The sequence below is a fragment of the Mobula birostris genome, chromosome 9 (genome assembly GCF_030028105.1).
Source record: "Mobula birostris isolate sMobBir1 chromosome 9, sMobBir1.hap1, whole genome shotgun sequence".
Lineage (NCBI taxonomy): Eukaryota > Metazoa > Chordata > Chondrichthyes > Myliobatiformes > Myliobatidae > Mobula > Mobula birostris.
In genome coordinates this window covers 158175382-158199932 of record NC_092378.1, presented here as the reverse complement: position 1 = coordinate 158199932, position 24551 = coordinate 158175382, and positions in this window count along the sequence as shown.

Genomic DNA, 24551 nt, shown 5'->3' with positions numbered 1-24551 from the left:
GTCTCCCCTGTACACCATCAGACACGTACTCTGTCACCCCCTGTACACCATCAGACACGTACACTGTCTCCGCTATACACCATCAGGCACATACAATGTCACACCCTGTACACCATCAGTCATGTACACTGTCACGCCCTATACACCATCAGACACGTACACTGTCTCCACTATACACCATCAGACACGTATAATGTCACCCCCTGTACACCATCAGACACGTACACTGTCACCCCTGTACACCGTCAGACACGTACACTGTCAACCCCTATACACCATCAGACACGTAGACTGTCTCCGCTATACACCATCAGACACGTACACTGTCACCCCTGTACAGCAGCAGACACGTACACTGTCACCCCCTATACACCATCAGACACGAAAACTGTCTCCCCTGTACACCATCAGACACGTACACTGTCACCCCCTGTACACCATCAGACACGTACACTGTCACCCCGGTACACCATCACACACGTACACTGTCTCCCCTGCAAACCATCAGACACGTACACTATCTCCACCGTACACTGTCAGACACTTACACTGTCTCCCCTGTACACTGTCAGCCATGTACACTGTCTCCCCTGTACACCGTCAGACATGTACACCGTCTCCCCTGCAGACTGTCTGACACGTACACTGTCTCCCCTGTACACCGTCAGGCGCGTACACTGTCACCCCCTGTATACCATCAGACACGTACACTGTCTCCCCTGTACACTGTCCCCCGTACACTGTCGTACACGTACACTGTCCCCCCTGTACACTGTCAGTCATGTACATTTTCACCCCCCCCCCTTTACACTGTCTCCCCTGTACACTGTCAGACACGTACACTGTCCCCCTGTATGCCGTCAGACACGTACACTGTCACCCCTGTACACCGCCAGACACATACACTGTCCCCCCCTACACTGTCATACACGTACACTGTTCCCCATGTACACGGTCAGACACATACACTGTCACCCCCTGTATACTGTCAGACACGTACACTGTCTCCGCTATACACCATCAGACACATACAATGTCACACCCTGTACACCATCAGACACGTACACTGTCACGCCCTATACACCATCAGACACGTACACTGTCTCCACTATACACCATCAGACACGTACAATGTCACCCCCTGTACACCATCAGACACGTACACTATCACCCCTGTACAGCAGCAGACAGATAGACTGTCACTCCCCCCATACTCCATCAGACACGTAAACTGTCTCCCCTGTACACCATCAGACACGTACACTGTCACCCCTACACCATCAGACACGTAGACTGTCTCCGCTATACACCATCAGACATGTACAATGTCACCCCCTGTACACCATCAGACACGTACACTATGACCTCTGTACAGCAGCAGGCACGTACACTGTCACTCCCCCCTATACACCATCAGACACGAAAACTGTCTCCCCTGTACAGCATCAGACACGTACACTGTCACCCCCTGTACACCATCAGACACGTACACTGTCACCCCTGTAAACCATCACACACATACACTGTCTCCCCTCTACACAGTCAGACACGTACACAGGCCCCACTGTACGCCATTAGACACATACACTGTCACCCCCTGTATGCCATCAGACACGTATACTGTCTCCCCTGTACACCATCAGAGACATACACTGTCACCGCTGTACACCATCAGACACGTACACTGTCTTCCCTGTACACCATCAGCCACGTACACTGTCTTCCCTGTACACCTTCAGACACGTACACTGTCTCCCCTGTACACCATCAGACACGTACTGTCACCCCCCTGTACACCATCAGACACGTGATCTGTCTCCCCTGTACAGCATCAGACACGTACACTGTCACCCCCTGTACACCATCAGACACATACACTGTCCCCCCCTACACTGTCATACACGTACACTGTTCCCCATGTACACGGTCAGACACATACACTGTCACCCCCTGTATACTGTCAGACACGTACACTGTCTCCCCTGTACACCACCAGACACGTTCTCTGTCACCCCTGTACACCATCAGACACGTACACTGTCACCCCCTGTACACCATCAGACATGTACACTGTCTCCCCTGTACACCATCAGACACGTACTCTGTCACCCCCTGTACACCATCAGACATGTACACTGTCTCCCCTGTACACCATCAGACACGTACACTGTCTCCGCTATACACCATCAGACACATACACTGTCACCCCTACACCATCAGGCACATACAATGTCACACCCTGTACACCATCAGGCATGTACACTGTCACGCCCTATACACCATCAGACACGTACACTGTCTCCACTATACACCATCAGACACGTATAATGTCACCCCCTGTACACCATCAGACACGTACACTGTCACCCCTGTACACCGTCAGACACGTACACTGTCAACCCCTATACACCATCAGACACGTAGACTGTCTCCGCTATACACCATCAGACATGTACAATGTCACCCCCTGTACACCATCAGACACGTACACTGTCACCCCTGTACAGCAGCAGACACGTACACTGTCACCCCCTATACACCATCAGACACGAAAACTGTCTCCCCTGTACACCATCAGACACGTACACTGTCACCCCCTGTACACCATCAGACACGTACACTGTCACCCCGGTACACCATCACACACGTACACTGTCTCCCCTGCAAACCATCAGACACGTACACTATCTCCACCGTACACTGTCAGACACTTACACTGTCTCCCCTGTACACTGTCAGCCATGTACACTGTCTCCCCTGTACACCGTCAGACATGTACACCGTCTCCCCTGCAGACTGCCTGACACGTACACTGTCTCCCCTGTACACCGTCAGGCGCGTACACTGTCACCCCCTGTATACCATCAGACACGTATACTGTCTCCCCTGTACACTGTCCCCCGTACACTGTCATACACGTACACTGTCCCCCCTGTACACCATCAGACACATACACTGTCACCCCTGTACACCATCAAACACGTACACTGTCTCCCCTGTAAACCATCACACACATACACTGTCTCCCCTCTACACAGTCAGACACGTACACAGGCCCCACTGTACGCCATTAGACACATACACTGTCACCCCCTGTATGCCATCAGACACGTATACTGTCTCCCCTGTACACCATCAGAGACATACACTGTCACCGCTGTACACCATCAGACACGTACACTGTCTTCCCTGTACACCATCAGCCACGTACACTGTCTTCCCTGTACACCTTCAGACACGTACACTGTCACCCCCTGTACACCATCAGACACGTACACTGTCTCCCCTGTACACCATCAGACACGTACTGTCACCCCCCTGTACACCATCAGACACGTGATCTGTCTCCCCTGTACAGCATCAGACACGTACACTGTCACCCCCTGTACACTATCAGACACGTGCACTGTCTCCCCTGTACAGCATCAGACACGTACACTGTCACCCCCTGTACACCATCAGACACATAAACTGTCAATCCTGTACACCATCAGACACGTACACTGTCTCCGCTATACACCATCAGACACATACACTGTCACCCCCTGTACACCATCACACACGTACAGTCACCCCTGTTCACCATCAGACACGTACACTATCTCCCCTGTACACCATCAGACACGTACACTGTCACCCCTACACCGTTAGACACGTACACTGTCACCACTGTACACCATCAGACACGTACACTGTCTCCGCTATACACCATCAGACATATACAATGTCACACCCTGTACACCATCAGACATGAACAATGTCACCCCCTGTACACCATCAGACACGTACACTGTCACCCCTGTACAGCAGCAGACACATAGACTGTCACTCCCCCCTATACTCCATCAGACACGTAAACTGTCTCCCCTGTACGCCATCAGACACGTACACTGTCACTCCTACACCATCAGACACGTAGACTGTCACCCCTGTACACCGTCAGACACGTACACTGTCACCCCCCTGTACACCATCAGACACGTACACTGTCAACCCCCTGTAAACCATCAGACACGTAGACTGTCACCCCTGTACACCGTCAGACACGTACACTGTCACCCCCCTGTACACCATCAGACACGTACACTGTCACCCCTCTGCACCATCAGACACGTAATCTGTCTCCCCTGTACAGCATCAGACACGTACACTGTCACCCCCTGTACACCATCAGACACGTACACTGTCTCCCCTGTACACCATCAGACACGTAATCTGTCTCCCCTGTACAGCATCAGGCACGTACACTGTCACCCCCGGTACACCATCAGACACGTACACTGTCACCCCTGTACACCATCAGACACGTACACTGTCACCACTGTACACCATCAGACATGTACACTGTCTACCCTATACACAATCAGACACGTACACTGTCACGCCCTGTACACCATCAGACATGTACACTCTCACCCCCTGTACACCATCAGACACATACACTGTCACCCCTGTACACCATCAGACACGTACACTGTCTCCGCTATACACCATCAGACACATACAATGTCACCCCCTGTACACCATCACACACGTACACTGTCTCCCCTGTAAACCATCAGACACGTACACTATCTCCACCGTACACTGTCAGACACTTACACTGTCTCCCCTGTACACTGTCAACCATGTACACTGTCTCCCCTGTACACCGTCAGACACGTACACAGTCTCCCCTGCAGACTGTCTGACACGTACTGTCCCCCCCCCCCCTGTACACTGTCAGACACGGACACTGTCTCCCCTGTACACCGTCAGACACGTACACTGTCTCCCCTGTACACCGTCAGGCACATACACTGTCACCCCCTGCACACCATCAGACACGTACACTGTCTCCCCTGTACACTGTCCCCCCGTACACTGTCATACACATACACTGTCCCCCCCGTACACTGTCAGTCATGTACATTGTCACCCCCTTTACACTGTCTCCCCTGTACACTGTCAGACACGTACACTGTCCCCCTGTACGCCGTCAGACACGTACACTGTCAACCCTGTACACCGCCAGACACGTACACTGTCCCCCCGTACGCTGTCATACACGTACACTGTTCCCCCTGTACACGGTCAGACACACACACTGTCACCCCCTGTATACTGTCAGACACGTACACTGTCCCGCCTGTACACCGTCAGACACGTACACTGTCTCCCCTGTACACCAAAAGACATGTACACGGTCTCCCCTGTACACCATCAGACACGTACACTGTCACCCCCTGTACACCATCAGACATGTACACTGTCTCCCCTGTACACCATCAGACACGTAATCTGTCTCCCCTGTACAGCATCAGACACGTACACTGTCACCCCCTGTACACCATCAGACACGTACACTGTCTCCCCTGTACACCATCAGACACGTAATCTGTCTCCCCTGTACACCATCAGACACGTAATCTGTCTCCCCTGTACAGCATCAGGCACGTACACTGTCACCCCCTGTACACCATCAGACATGTACACTGTCACCCCCTGTACACCATCAGACACGTACACTGTCTCCCCTATACACAATCAGACACGTACACTGTCACGCCCTGTACACCATCAGACATGTACACTCTCACCCCCTGTACACCATCAGACACATACACTGTCACCCCTGTACACCATCACACACGTACACTGTCTCCCCGTAAACCATCAGACACGTACACTATCTCCACCGTACACTGTCAGACACTTACACTGTCTCCCCTGTACACTGTCAACCATGTACACACTCTCCCCTGTACACCGTCAGACACGTACACAGTCTCCCATGCAGACTGTCTGACACGTACACTGTCCCCCCCCTGTACACTGTCAGACACGGACACTCTCTCCCCTGTACACCGTCAGACACGTACACTGTCTCCCCTGTACACCGTCAGGCACATACACTGTCACCCCCTGTACACCATCAGACACGTACACTGTCTCCCCTGTACACTGTCCCCCCGTACACTGTCATACACATACACTGTCCCCCCCGTACACTGTCAGTCATGTACATTGTCACCCCCCCTTTACACTGTCTCTCCTGTACACTGTCAGACACGTACACTGTCCCCCTGTACGCCGTCAGACATGTACACTGTCACCCCTGTACACCGCCAGACACGTACACTGTCCCCCCGTACGCTGTCATACACGTACACTGTTCCCCCTGTACACGGTCAGACACATACACTGTCATTTCCTGTATACTGTCAGACACGTACACTGTCCCGCCTGTACACCGTCAGACACGTACACTGTCTCCCCTGTACACCATCAGACACGTACACGGTCACCCCCTGTACACCATCAGACATGTACACTGTCACCCCCTGTACACCATCAGACATGTACACTGTCTCCCCTGTACACCATCAGACCCGTACACGGTCACCCCCTGTACACCATCAGACATGTACACTGTCACCCCCTGTACACCATCAGACATGCACACTGTCTCCCCTGTACACCACCAGACACGTTCTCTGTCACCCCCTGTACACCATCAGACACATACACTGTCACCCCCTGTACATCATCAGACATGTACACTGTCTCCCCTGTACACCATCAGACATGTACACTGTCTCCCCTGTACACCACCAGACACGTTCTCTGTCACCCCCTGTACACCATCAGACACATACACTGTCACCCCCTGTACATCATCAGACATGTACACTGTCTCCCCTGTACACCATCAGACACGTACACTGTCACCCCCTGTACACCATCAGACACGTACACTGTCTCCCCTGTACACCATCAGACACGTACACTGTCTCCCCTGTACACCATCAGACACGTACACTGTCTCCGCTATACACCATCAGACACATACACTGTCACCCCCTGTACACCATCACACATGTACAGTCACCCCTGTACACCATCAGACACGTACACTATCTCCCCTGTACACCATCAGACACGTACACTGACACCCCTACACCGTCAGACACATACACTGTCACCACTGTACACCATCAGACACGTACACTGTCTCCGCTATACACCATCAGACACATACAATGTCACACCCTGTACACCATCAGACACGTACACTGTCACGCCCTATACACCATCAGACATGTACACTGTCTCCACTATACAACATCAGACACGTACAATGTCACCCCCTGTACACCATCAGACACGTACACTGTCACCCCTGTACAGCAGCAGACACATAGACTGTCACTCCCCCCATACTCCATCAGACACGTAAACTGTCTCCCCTGTACACCATCAGACACGTACACTGTCACCCCTACACCATCAGACACGTACACTGTCACCCCTGTACACCGTCAGACACGTACACTGTCAACCACTATACACCATCAGACACGTAGACTGTCTCCGCTATACACCATCAGACATGTACACTGTCACTCCCCCCATACACCATCAGACACGAAAACTGTCTCCCCTGTACACCATCAGACACGTACACTGTCACCCCCTGTACACCATCAGACACGTACACTGTCACCCCTCTACACCATCAGAGACGTAATCTGTCTCCCCTGTACAGCATCAGACACATACACTGTCACCCCCTGTACACCATCAGACACGTACACTGTCACCCCTGTAAACCATCACACACATACACTGTCTCCCCTCTACACAGTCAGACACGTACACAGGCCCCACTGTACGCCATTAGACACATACACTGTCACCCCCTGTATGCCATCAGACACGTATACTGTCTCCCCTGTACACCATCAGAGACATACACTGTCACCGCTGTACACCATCAGACACGTACACTGTCTTCCCTGTACACCATCAGCCACGTACACTGTCTTCCCTGTACACCTTCAGACACGTACACTGTCTCCCCTGTACACCATCAGACACGTACTGTCACCCCCCTGTACACCATCAGACACGTGATCTGTCTCCCCTGTACAGCATCAGACACGTACACTGTCACCCCCTGTACACTATCAGACACGTGCACTGTCTCCCCTGTACAGCATCAGACACGTACACTGTCACCCCCTGTACACCATCAGACACATACACTGTCCCCCCCTACACTGTCATACACGTACACTGTTCCCCATGTACACGGTCAGACACATACACTGTCACCCCCTGTATACTGTCAGACACGTACACTGTCTCCCCTGTACACCACCAGACACGTTCTCTGTCACCCCTGTACACCATCAGACACGTACACTGTCACCCCCTGTACACCATCAGACATGTACACTGTCTCCCCTGTACACCATCAGACACGTACTCTGTCACCCCCTGTACACCATCAGACATGTACACTGTCTCCCCTGTACACCATCAGACACGTACACTGTCTCCGCTATACACCATCAGACACATACACTGTCACCCCTACACCATCAGGCACATACAATGTCACACCCTGTACACCATCAGTCATGTACACTGTCACGCCCTATACACCATCAGACACGTACACTATCTCCACTATACACCATCAGACACGTATAATGTCACCCCCTGTACACCATCAGACACGTACACTGTCACCCCTGTACACCGTCAGACACGTACACTGTCAACCCCTATACACCATCAGACACGTAGACTGTCTCCGCTATACACCATCAGACATGTACAATGTCACCCCCTGTACACCATCAGACACGTACACTGTCACCCCTGTACAGCAGCAGACACGTACACTGTCACCCCCTATACACCATCAGACACGAAAACTGTCTCCCCTGTACACCATCAGACACGTACACTGTCACCCCCTGTACACCATCAGACACGTACACTGTCACCCCGGTACACCATCACACACGTACACTGTCTCCCCTGCAAACCATCAGACACGTACACTATCTCCACCGTACACTGTCAGACACTTACACTGTCTCCCCTGTACACTGTCAGCCATGTACACTGTCTCCCCTGTACACCGTCAGAAATGTACACCGTCTCCCCTGCAGACTGCCTGACACGTACACTGTCTCCCCTGTACACCATCAGGCGCGTACACTGTCACCCCCTGTATACCATCAGACACGTACACTGTCTCCCCTGTACACTGTCCCCCGTACACTGTCATACACGTACACTGTCCCCCCTGTACACTGTCAGTCATGTACATTTTCACCCCCCCTTTACACTGTCTCCCCTGTACACTGTCAGACACGTACACTGTCCCCCTGTACGCCGTCAGACACGTACACTGTCACCCCTGTACACCGCCAGACACATACACTGTCCCCCCCTACACTGTCATACACGTACACTGTTCCCCATGTACACGGTCAGACACATACACTGTCACCCCCTGTATACTGTCAGACACGTACACTGTCTCCCCTGTACACCACCAGACACGTTCTGTCACCCCTGTACACCATCAGACACGTACACTGTCACCCCCTGTACACCATCAGACATGTACACTGTCTCCCCTGTACACCATCAGACACGTACTCTGTCACCCCCTGTACACCATCAGACATGTACACTGTCTCCCCTGTACACCATCAGACACGTACACTGTCTCCGCTATACACCATCAGACACATACAATGTCACACCCTGCACACCATCACACAGGTACACTGTCACGCCCTATACACCATCAGACACGTACACTGTCTCCACTATACACCATCAGACACATACAATATCACCCCCTGTACACCATCAGACACATACACTGTCACCCCTGTACAGCAGCAGACACATAGACTGTCACTCCCCCCATACTCCATCAGACACGTAAACTGTCTCCCCTGTACACCATCAGACACGTACACTGTCACCCCTACACCATCAGACACGTACACTGTCACCCCTGTACACCGTCAGACACGTACACTGTCAACCACTATACACCATCAGACACGTAGACTGTCTCCGCTATACACCATCAGACATGTACACTGTCACTCCCCCCATACACCATCAGACACGAAAACTGTCTCCCCTGTACACCATCAGACACGTACACTGTCACCCCTACACCATCAGACACGTACACTGTCAACCCCTATACACCATCAGACACGTACACTGTCACCCCTGTACACCATCAGACACGTAATCTGTCTCCCCTGTACAGCATCAGACATGTACACTGTCACCCCCTGTACACCATCAGACACCTACACTGTCACTCCTGTACACCATCAAACATGTAATCTGTCTCCCCTGTACAGCATCAGACACGTACACCGTCTCCCCTGCAGACTGTCTGACACTGCCCCTGTACACTGTCAGACACGGACACTGTCTCCCCTGTACACCGTCAGACACGTACACTGTCTCCCCTGTACACGGTCTCCCCTGTACACCGTCAGGCGCGTACACTGTCACCCCCTGTACACTGTCAGACACGTACAGTGTCTCCCCTGTACACCATCAGACACGTACACTGTCACCCCCTGTACACCATCAGACATGTACACTGTCTCCCCTGTACACTATCAGACACGTACTCTGTCACTCCCTGTACACCATCAGACACGTACACTGTCTCCCCTGTACACCATCAGACACGTACACTGTCTCCCCTATACACCATCAGACACGTACACTGTCTCCGCTATACACCATCAGACACGTACACTGTCACCCCCTGTACACCATCACACACGTACAGTCACCCCTGTACACCATCAGACATGTACACTATCTCCCCTGTACACCATCAGACACATACACTGTCACCCCTACACCGTCAGACACGTACACTGTCACCACTGTACACCATCAGACACGTACACTGTCTCCGCTATACACCATCAGACACATACAATGTCACACCCTGTACACCATCAGACACGTACACTGTCACGCCCTATACACCATCAGACACGTACACTGTCTCCACTATACACCATCAGACACGTACAATGTCACCCCCTGTACACCATCAGACACGTACACTATCACCCCTGTACAGCAGCAGACAGATAGACTGTCACTCCCCCCCATACTCCATCAGACACGTAAACTGTCTCCCCTGTACACCATCAGACACGTACACTGTCACCCCTACACCATCAGACACGTAGACTGTCTCCGCTATACACCATCAGACATGTACAATGTCACCCCCTATACACCATCAGACACGAAAACTGTCTCCCCTGTACAGCATCAGACACGTACACTGTCACCCCCTGTACACCATCAGACACGTACACTGTCACCCCTGTACACCATCAAACACGTACACTGTCTCCCCTGTAAACCATCACACACATACACTGTCTCCCCTCTACACAGTCAGACACGTACACAGGCCCCACTGTACGCCATTAGACACATACACTGTCACCCCCTGTATGCCATCAGACACGTATACTGTCTCCCCTGTACACCATCAGAGACATACACTGTCACCGCTGTACACCATCAGACACGTACAGTCTTCCCTGTACACCATCAGCCACGTACACTGTCTTCCCTGTACACCTTCAGACACGTACACTGTCACACCCTGTACACCATCAGACACGTACACTGTCTCCCCTGTACACCATCAGACACGTACTGTCACCCCCCTGTACACCATCAGACACGTGATCTGTCTCCCCTGTACAGCATCAGACACGTACACTGTCACCCCCTGTACACTATCAGACACGTGCACTGTCTCCCCTGTACAGCATCAGACACGTACACTGTCACCCCCTGTACACCATCAGACACATAAACTGTCAATCCTGTACACCATCAGACACGTACACTGTCTCCGCTATACACCATCAGACACATACACTGTCACCCCCTGTACACCATCACACACGTACAGTCACCCCTGTTCACCATCAGACACGTACACTATCTCCCCTGTACACCATCAGACACGTACACTGTCACCCCTACACCGTCAGACACGTACACTGTCACCACTGTACACCATCAGACACGTACACTGTCTCCGCTATACACCATCAGACATATACAATGTCACACCCTGTACACCATCAGACATGAACAATGTCACCCCCTGTACACCATCAGACACGTACACTGTCACCCCTGTACAGCAGCAGACACATAGACTGTCACTCCCCCCTATACTCCATCAGACACGTAAACTGTCTCCCCTGTACGCCATCAGACACGTACACTGTCACTCCTACACCATCAGACACGTAGACTGTCACCCCTGTACACCGTCAGACACGTACACTGTCACCCCCCTGTACACCATCAGACACGTACACTGTCAACCCCCTGTACACCATCAGACACGTAGACTGTCACCCCTGTACACCGTCAGACACGTACACTGTCACCCCCCTGTACACCATCAGACACGTACACTGTCACCCCTCTGCACCATCAGACACGTAATCTGTCTCCCCTGTACACCACCAGACACGTTCTCTGTCACCCCCTGTACACCATCAGACACATACACTGTCACCCCCTGTACATCATCAGACATGTACACTGTCTCCCCTGTACACCATCAGACACGTACACTGTCACCCCCTGTACACCATCAGACACGTACACTGTCTCCCCTGTACACCATCAGACATGTACACTGTCTCCCCTGTACACCACCAGACACGTTCTCTGTCACCCCCTGTACACCATCAGACACATACACTGTCACCCCCTGTACATCATCAGACATGTACACTGTCTCCCCTGTACACCATCAGACACGTACACTGTCACCCCCTGTACACCATCAGACACGTACACTGTCTCCCCTGTACACCATCAGACACGTACACTGTCTCCCCTGTACACCATCAGACACGTACACTGTCTCCGCTATACACCATCAGACACATACACTGTCACCCCCTGTACACCATCACACATGTACAGTCACCCCTGTACACCATCAGACACGTACACTATCTCCCCTGTACACCATCAGACACGTACACTGACACCCCTACACCGTCAGACACATACACTGTCACCACTGTACACCATCAGACACGTACACTGTCTCCGCTATACACCATCAGACACATACAATGTCACACCCTGTACACCATCAGACACGTACACTGTCACGCCCTATACACCATCAGACATGTACACTGTCTCCACTATACACCATCAGACACGTACAATGTCACCCCCTGTACACCATCAGACACGTACACTGTCTCCGCTATACACCATCAGACACATACAATGTCACCCCCTGTACACCATCAGACACGTACACTGTCTCCCCTGTAAACCATCAGACACATACACTATCTCCACTGTACACTGTCAGACACTTACACTGTCTCCCCTGTACACTGTCAGCCATGTACACTGTCTCCCCTGTACACCGCCAGACACGTACACCGTCTCCTCTGTAGACTGTCTGACACGTACACTGCCCCCCCCCATACACTGTCAGACACGGACACTGTCTCCCCTGTACACTGTCCCCCATACACTGTCATACACGTACACTGTCCCACCGGTACACTGTCAGTCATGTACATTGTCACCCCCCTTTACACTGTCTCCCCTGTACACTGTCAGACACGTACACTGTCCCCCTGTACGCCGTCAGACACGTACACTGTCACCCCTGTACACCGCCAGACACGTACACTGTCTCCCCTATACACAATCAGACACGTACACTGTCACGCCCTGTACACCATCAGACATGTACACTCTCACCCCCTGTACACCATCAGACACATACACTGTCACCCCTGTACACCATCAGACACGTACACTGTCTCCGCTATACACCATCAGACACATACAATGTCACCCCCTGTACACCATCACACATGTACACTGTCTCCCCTGTAAACCATCAGACACGTACACTATCTCCACCATACACTGTCAGACACTTACACTGTCTCCCCTGTACACTGTCAGCCATGTACACTGTCTCCCCTGTACACCGTCAGACACGTACACCATCTCCCCTGCAGACTGTCTGACACGTACACTGTTCCTCCCTGTACACTGTCATACACGTACACTGTCCCCCCCTGTACACCGTCAGACACGTACACTGTCTCCCCTGTACACCATCAGAGACATACACTGTCACCGCTGTACACCATCAGACACGTACACTGTCTTCCCTGTACACCGTCAGCCACGTAAACTGTCTCCCCTGTACACCATCAGACACGTACACTGTCTCCCCTGTACACCATCAGACACGTACACTGTCACCACTGTACAGCAGCAGACACGTACACTATCACCCCCCTATACACCATCAGACACGAAAACTGTCTCCCCTGTACACCATCAGACACGTACACTGTCACTCCTGTACACCATCAGACACGTACACTGTCACCCCTGTACACAATCAGACACGTACACTGTCGCCCCTGTACACCATCAGACACGTACACTGTCACCCCTACACCATCAGACACGTACACTGTCACCACTGTACACCATCTGACACGTACACTGTCTCCGCTATACACCATCAGACACAAACAATGTCACACCCTGTACACCGTCAGACACGTACACTGTCAACCCCTATACACCATCAGACATGTAGACTGTCTCCGCTATACACGATCAGACATGTACAATGTCATCCCCTATACACCATCAGACACGTAAACTGTCTCCCCTGTACACCATCAGACACGTACACTGTCACCCCCTGTACACTATCAGACACTTACACTGTCACCCCTCTACACCATCAGAGACGTAATCTGTCTCCCCTGTACAGCATCAGGCACGTACACTGTCACCCCCTGTACACCATCAGACACGTACACTGTCACCCCCTGTACACCATCAGACACGTACACTGTCTCCGCTATACACCATCAGACACATACAATGTCACCCCCTGTACACCATCAGACACGTACACTGTCTCCCCTGTAAACCATCAGACACATACACTATCTCCACTGTACACTGTCAGACACTTACACTGTCTCCCCTGTACACTGTCAGCCATGTACACTGTCTCCCCTGTACACCGCCAGACACGTACACCGTCTCCTCTGTAGACTGTCTGACACGTACACTGCCCCCCCCATACACTGTCAGACACGGACACTGTCTCCCCTGTACACTGTCCCCCATACACTGTCATACACGTACACTGTCCCACCGGTACACTGTCAGTCATGTACATTGTCACCCCCCTTTACACTGTCTCCCCTGTACACTGTCAGACACGTACACTGTCCCCCTGTACGCCGTCAGACACGTACACTGTCACCCCTGTACACCGCCAGACACGTACACTGTCTCCCCTATACACAATCAGACACGTACACTGTCACGCCCTGTACACCATCAGACATGTACACTCTCACCCCCTGTACACCATCAGACACATACACTGTCACCCCTGTACACCATCAGACACGTACACTGTCTCCGCTATACACCATCAGACACATACAATGTCACCCCCTGTACACCATCACACATGTACACTGTCTCCCCTGTAAACCATCAGACACGTACACTATCTCCACCATACACTGTCAGACACTTACACTGTCTCCCCTGTACACTGTCAGCCATGTACACTGTCTCCCCTGTACACCGTCAGACACGTACACCATCTCCCCTGCAGACTGTCTGACACGTACACTGTTCCTCCCTGTACACTGTCATACACGTACACTGTCCCCCCTGTACACTGTCAGTCATGTGCATTGTCACCCCCCTTTTACACTGTCTCCCCTGTACACTGACAGACACGTACACTGTCCCCCTGTACGCCGTCAGACACGCACACTGTCACCCCTGTACACCGCCAGACACGTACACCCCCCCTACACTGTCATACACGTACACTGTTCCCCCTGTACACCGTCAGACACGTACACTGTCTCCCCTGTACACAAAAGACATGTACACGGTCTCCCCTGTACACCGTCAGACACGTACACTGTCTCCCCTGTACACCACCAGACACGTTCTCTGTCACCCCCTGTACACCATCAGACACGTACACTGTCACCCCCTGTACACCATCAGACATGAATACTGTCTCCCCTGTACACCATCAGACACGTACTCTGTCACCCCCTGTACACCATCAGACACGTACACTGTCTCCGCTATACACCATCAGGCACATACAATGTCACACCCTGTACACCATCAGTCATGTACACTGTCACGCCCTATACACCATCAGACACGTACACTGTCTCCACTATACACCATCAGACACGTATAATGTCACCCCCTGTACACCATCAGACACGTACACTGTCACCCCTGTACACCGTCAGACACGTACACTGTCAACCCCTATACACCATCAGACACGTAGACTGTCTCCGCTATACACCATCAGACACGTACACTGTCACCCCTGTACAGCAGCAGACACGTACACTGTCACCCCCTATACACCATCAGACACGAAAACTGTCTCCCCTGTACACCATCAGACACGTACACTGTCACCCCCTGTACACCATCAGACACGTACACTGTCACCCCGGTACACCATCACACACGTACACTGTCTCCCCTGCAAACCATCAGACACGTACACTATCTCCACCGTACACTGTCAGACACTTACACTGTCTCCCCTGTACACTGTCAGCCATGTACACTGTCTCCCCTGTACACCGTCAGACATGTACACCGTCTCCCCTGCAGACTGTCTGACACGTACACTGTCTCCCCTGTACACCGTCAGGCGCGTACACTGTCACCCCCTGTATACCATCAGACACGTACACTGTCTCCCCTGTACACTGTCCCCCGTACACTGTCATACACGTACACTGTCCCCCCTGTACACTGTCAGTCATGTACATTTTCCCCCCCCCCTTTACACTGTCTCCCCTGTACACTGTCAGACACGTACACTGTCCCCCTGTATGCCGTCAGACACGTACACTGTCACCCCTGTACACCGCCAGACACATACACTGTCCCCCCCTACACTGTCATACACGTACACTGTTCCCCATGTACACGGTCAGACACATACACTGTCACCCGCTGTATACTGTCAGACACGTACACTGTCTCCGCTATACACCATCAGACACATACAATGTCACACCCTGTACACCATCAGACACGTACACTGTCACGCCCTATACACCATCAGACACGTACACTGTCTCCACTATACACCATCAGACACGTACAATGTCACCCCCTGTACACCATCAGACACGTACACTATCACCCCTGTACAGCAGCAGACAGATAGACTGTCACTCCCCCCATACTCCATCAGACACGTAAACTGTCTCCCCTGTACACCATCAGACACGTACACTGTCACCCCTACACCATCAGACACGTAGACTGTCTCCGCTATACACCATCAGACATGTACAATGTCACCCCCTGTACACCATCAGACACGTACACTATCACCTCTGTACAGCAGCAGGCACGTACACTGTCACTCCCCCCTATACACCATCAGACACGAAAACTGTCTCCCCTGTACAGCATCAGACACGTACACTGTCACCCCCTGTACACCATCAGACACGTACACTGTCACCCCTGTAAACCATCACACACATACACTGTCTCCCCTCTACACAGTCAGACACGTACACAGGCCCCACTGTACGCCATTAGACACATACACTGTCACCCCCTGTATGCCATCAGACACGTATACTGTCTCCCCTGTACACCATCAGAGACATACACTGTCACCGCTGTACACCATCAGACACGTACACTGTCTTCCCTGTACACCATCAGCCACGTACACTGTCTTCCCTGTACACCTTCAGACACGTACACTGTCTCCCCTGTACACCATCAGACACGTACTGTCACCCCCCTGTACACCATCAGACACGTGATCTGTCTCCCCTGTACAGCATCAGACACGTACACTGTCACCCCCTGTACACTATCAGACACGTGCACTGTCTCCCCTGTACAGCATCAGACACGTACACTGTCACCCCCTGTACACCATCAGACACATACACTGTCCCCCCCTACACTGTCATACACGTACACTGTTCCCCATGTACACGGTCAGACACATACACTGTCACCCCCTGTATACTGTCAGACACGTACACTGTCTCCCCTGTACACCACCAGACACGTTCTCTGTCACCCCTGTACACCATCAGACACGTACACTGTCACCCCCTGTACACCATCAGACATGTACACTGTCTCCCCTGTACACCATCAGACACGTACTCTGTCACCCCCTGTACACCATCAGACATGTACACTGTCTCCCCTGTACACCATCAGACACGTACACTGTCTCCGCTATACACCATCAGACACATACACTGTCACCCCTACACCATCAGGCACATACAATGTCACACCCTGTACACCATCAGGCATGTACACTGTCACGCCCTATACACCATCAGACACGTACACTGTCTCCACTATACACCATCAGACACGTATAATGTCACCCCCTGTACACCATCAGACACGTACACTGTCACCCCTGTACACCGTCAGACACGTACACTGTCAACCCCTATACACCATCAGACACGTAGACTGTCTCCGCTATACACCATCAGACATGTACAATGTCACCCCCTGTACACCATCAGACACGTACACTGTCACCCCTGTACAGCAGCAGACACGTACACTGTCACCCCCTATACACCATCAGACACGAAAACTGTCTCCCCTGTACACCATCAGACACGTACACTGTCACCCCCTGTACACCATCAGACACGTACACTGTCACCCCGGTACACCATCACACACGTACACTGTCTCCCCTGCAAACCATCAGACACGTACACTATCTCCACCGTACACTGTCAGACACTTACACTGTCTCCCCTGTACACTGTCAGCCATGTACACTGTCTCCCCTGTACACCGTCAGACATGTACACCGTCTCCCCTGCAGACTGCCTGACACGTACACTGTCTCCCCTGTACACCGTCAGGCGCGTACACTGTCACCCCCTGTATACCATCAGACACGTATACTGTCTCCCCTGTACACTGTCCCCCGTACACTGTCATACACGTACACTGTCCCCCCTGTACACCATCAGACACATACACTGTCACCCCTGTACACCATCAAACACGTACACTGTCTCCCCTGTAAACCATCACACACATACACTGTCTCCCCTCTACACAGTCAGACACGTACACAGGCCCCACTGTACGCCATTAGACACATACACTGTCACCCCCTGTATGCCATCAGACACGTATACTGTCTCCCCTGTACACCATCAGAGACATACACTGTCACCGCTGTACACCATCAGACACGTACACTGTCTTCCCTGTACACCATCAGCCACGTACACTGTCTTCCCTGTACACCTTCAGACACGTACACTGTCACCCCCTGTACACCATCAGACACGTACACTGTCTCCCCTGTACACCATCAGACACGTACTGTCACCCCCCTGTACACCATCAGACACGTGATCTGTCTCCCCTGTACAGCATCAGACACGTACACTGTCACCCCCTGTACACTATCAGACACGTGCACTGTCTCCCCTGTACAGCATCAGACACGTACACTGTCACCCCCTGTACACCATCAGACACATAAACTGTCAATCCTGTACACCATCAGACACGTACACTGTCTCCGCTATACACCATCAGACACATACACTGTCACCCCCTGTACACCATCACACACGTACAGTCACCCCTGTTCACCATCAGACACGTACACTATCTCCCCTGTACACCATCAGACACGTACACTGTCACCCCTACACCGTCAGACACGTACACTGTCACCACTGTACACCATCAGACACGTACACTGTCTCCGCTATACACCATCAGACATATACAATGTCACACCCTGTACACCATCAGACATGAACAATGTCACCCCCTGTACACCATCAGACACGTACACTGTCACCCCTGTACAGCAGCAGACACATAGACTGTCACTCCCCCCTATACTCCATCAGACACGTAAACTGTCTCCCCTGTACGCCATCAGACACGTACACTGTCACTCCTACACCATCAGACACGTAGACTGTCACCCCTGTACACCGTCAGACACGTACACTGTCACCCCCCTGTACACCATCAGACACGTACACTGTCAACCCCCTGTAAACCATCAGACACGTAGACTGTCACCCCTGTACACCGTCAGACACGTACACTGTCACCCCCCTGTACACCATCAGACACGTACACTGTCACCCCTCTGCACCATCAGACACGTAATCTGTCTCCCCTGTACAGCATCAGACACGTACACTGTCACCCCCTGTACACCATCAGACACGTACACTGTCTCCCCTGTACACCATCAGACACGTAATCTGTCTCCCCTGTACAGCATCAGGCACGTACACTGTCACCCCCGGTACACCATCAGACACGTACACTGTCACCCCTGTACACCATCAGACACGTACACTGTCACCACTGTACACCATCAGACATGTACACTGTCTACCCTATACACAATCAGACACGTACACTGTCACGCCCTGTACACCATCAGACATGTACACTCTCACCCCCTGTACACCATCAGACACATACACTGTCACCCCTGTACACCATCAGACACGTACACTGTCTCCGCTATACACCATCAGACACATACAATGTCACCCCCTGTACACCATCACACACGTACACTGTCTCCCCTGTAAACCATCAGACACGTACACTATCTCCACCGTACACTGTCAGACACTTACACTGTCTCCCCTGTACACTGTCAACCATGTACACTGTCTCCCCTGTACACCGTCAGACACGTACACAGTCTCCCCTGCAGACTGTCTGACACGTACACTGTCCTCCCCCCCCCCCCTGTACACTGTCAGACACGGACACTGTCTCCCCTGTACACCGTCAGACACGTACACTGTCTCCCCTGTACACCGTCAGGCACATACACTGTCACCCCCTGCACACCATCAGACACGTACACTGTCTCCCCTGTACACTGTCCCCCCGTACACTGTCATACACATACACTGTCCCCCCCGTACACTGTCAGTCATGTACATTGTCACCCCCTTTACACTGTCTCCCCTGTACACTGTCAGACACGTACACTGTCCCCCTGTACGCCGTCAGACACGTACACTGTCAACCCTGTACACCGCCAGACACGTACACTGTCCCCCCGTACGCTGTCATACACGTACACTGTTCCCCCTGTACACGGTCAGACACACACACTGTCACCCCCTGTATACTGTCAGACACGTACACTGTCCCGCCTGTACACCGTCAGACACGTACACTGTCTCCCCTGTACACCAAAAGACATGTACACGGTCTCCCCTGTACACCATCAGACACGTACACTGTCACCCCCTGTACACCATCAGACACGTACACTGTCTCCCCTGTACACCATCAGACACGTAATCTGTCTCCCCTGTACAGCATCAGGCACGTACACTGTCACCCCCTGTACACCATCAGACATGTACACTGTCACCCCCTGTACACCATCAGACACGTACACTGTCTCCCCTATACACAATCAGACACGTACACTGTCACGCCCTGTACACCATCAGACATGTACACTCTCACCCCCTGTACACCATCAGACACATACACTGTCACCCCTGTACACCATCACACACGTACACTGTCTCCCCGTAAACCATCAGACACGTACACTATCTCCACCGTACACTGTCAGACACTTACACTGTCTCCCCTGTACACTGTCAACCATGTACACTGTCTCCCCTGTACACCGTCAGACACGTACACAGTCTCCCCTGCAGACTGTCTGACACGTACACTGTCCCCCCCCTGTACACTGTCAGACACGGACACTCTCTCCCCTGTACACCGTCAGACACGTACACTGTCTCCCCTGTACACCGTCAGGCACATACACTGTCACCCCCTGTACACCATCAGACACGTACACTGTCTCCCCTGTACACTGTCCCCCCGTACACTGTCATACTCATACACTGTCCCCCCCGTACACTGTCAGTCATGTACATTGTCACCCCCCCCTTTACACTGTCTCTCCTGTACACTGTCAGACACGTACACTGTCCCCCTGTACGCCGTCAGACATGTACACTGTCACCCCTGTACACCGCCAGACACGTACACTGTCCCCCCGTACGCTGTCATACACGTACACTGTTCCCCCTGTACACGGTCAGACACATACACTGTCATTTCCTGTATACTGTCAGACACGTACACTGTCCCGCCTGTACACCGTCAGACACGTACACTGTCTCCCCTGTACACCATCAGACACGTACACGGTCACCCCCTGTACACCATCAGACATGTACACTGTCACCCCCTGTACACCATCAGACATGTACACTGTCTCCCCTGTACACCATCAGACCCGTACACGGTCACCCCCTGTACACCATCAGACATGTACACTGTCACCCCCTGTACACCATCAGACATGCACACTGTCTCCCCTGTACACCACCAGACACGTTCTCTGTCACCCCCTGTACACCATCAGACACATACACTGTCACCCCCTGTACATCATCAGACATGTACACTGTCTCCCCTGTACACCATCAGACATGTACACTGTCTCCCCTGTACACCACCAGACACGTTCTCTGTCACCCCCTGTACACCATCAGACACATACACTGTCACCCCCTGTACATCATCAGACATGTACACTGTCTCCCCTGTACACCATCAGACACGTACACTGTCACCCCCTGTACACCATCAGACACGTACACTGTCTCCCCTGTACACCATCAGACACGTACACTGTCTCCCCTGTACACCATCAGACACATACACTGTCTCCGCTATACACCATCAGACACATACACTGTCACCCCCTGTACACCATCACACATGTACAGTCACCCCTGTACACCATCAGACACGTACACTATCTCCCCTGTACACCATCAGACACGTACACTGACACCCCTACACCGTCAGACACATACACTGTCACCACTGTACACCATCAGACACGTACACTGTCTCCGCTATACACCATCAGACACATACAATGTCACACCCTGTACACCATCAGACACGTACACTGTCACGCCCTATACACCATCAGACATGTACACTGTCTCCACTATACAACATCAGACACGTACAATGTCACCCCCTGTACACCATCAGACACGTACACTGTCACCCCTGTACAGCAGCAGACACATAGACTGTCACTCCCCCCATACTCCATCAGACACGTAAACTGTCTCCCCTGTACACCATCAGACACGTACACTGTCACCCCTACACCATCAGACACGTACACTGTCACCCCTGTACACCGTCAGACACGTACACTGTCAACCACTATACACCATCAGACACGTAGACTGTCTCCGCTATACACCATCAGACATGTACACTGTCACTCCCCCCATACACCATCAGACACGAAAACTGTCTCCCCTGTACACCATCAGACACGTACACTGTCACCCCCTGTACACCATCAGACACGTACACTGTCACCCCTCTACACCATCAGAGACGTAATCTGTCTCCCCTGTACAGCATCAGACACATACACTGTCACCCCCTGTACACCATCAGACACGTACACTGTCACCCCTGTAAACCATCACACACATACACTGTCTCCCCTCTACACAGTCAGACACGTACACAGGCCCCACTGTACGCCATTAGACACATACACTGTCACCCCCTGTATGCCATCAGACACGTATACTGTCTCCCCTGTACACCATCAGAGACATACACTGTCACCGCTGTACACCATCAGACACGTACACTGTCTTCCCTGTACACCATCAGCCACGTACACTGTCTTCCCTGTACACCTTCAGACACGTACACTGTCTCCCCTGTACACCATCAGACACGTACTGTCACCCCCCTGTACACCATCAGACACGTGATCTGTCTCCCCTGTACAGCATCAGACACGTACACTGTCACCCCCTGTACACTATCAGACACGTGCACTGTCTCCCCTGTACAGCATCAGACACGTACACTGTCACCCCCTGTACACCATCAGACACATACACTGTCCCCCCCTACACTGTCATACACGTACACTGTTCCCCATGTACACGGTCAGACACATACACTGTCACCCCCTGTATACTGTCAGACACGTACACTGTCTCCCCTGTACACCACCAGACACGTTCTCTGTCACCCCTGTACACCATCAGACACGTACACTGTCACCCCCTGTACACCATCAGACATGTACACTGTCTCCCCTGTACACCATCAGACACGTACTCTGTCACCCCCTGTACACCATCAGACATGTACACTGTCTCCCCTGTACACCATCAGACACGTACACTGTCTCCGCTATACACCATCAGACACATACACTGTCACCCCTACACCATCAGGCACATACAATGTCACACCCTGTACACCATCAGTCATGTACACTGTCACGCCCTATACACCATCAGACACGTACACTATCTCCACTATACACCATCAGACACGTATAATGTCACCCCCTGTACACCATCAGACACGTACACTGTCACCCCTGTACACCGTCAGACACGTACACTGTCAACCCCTATACACCATCAGACACGTAGACTGTCTCCGCTATACACCATCAGACATGTACAATGTCACCCCCTGTACACCATCAGACACGTACACTGTCACCCCTGTACAGCAGCAGACAC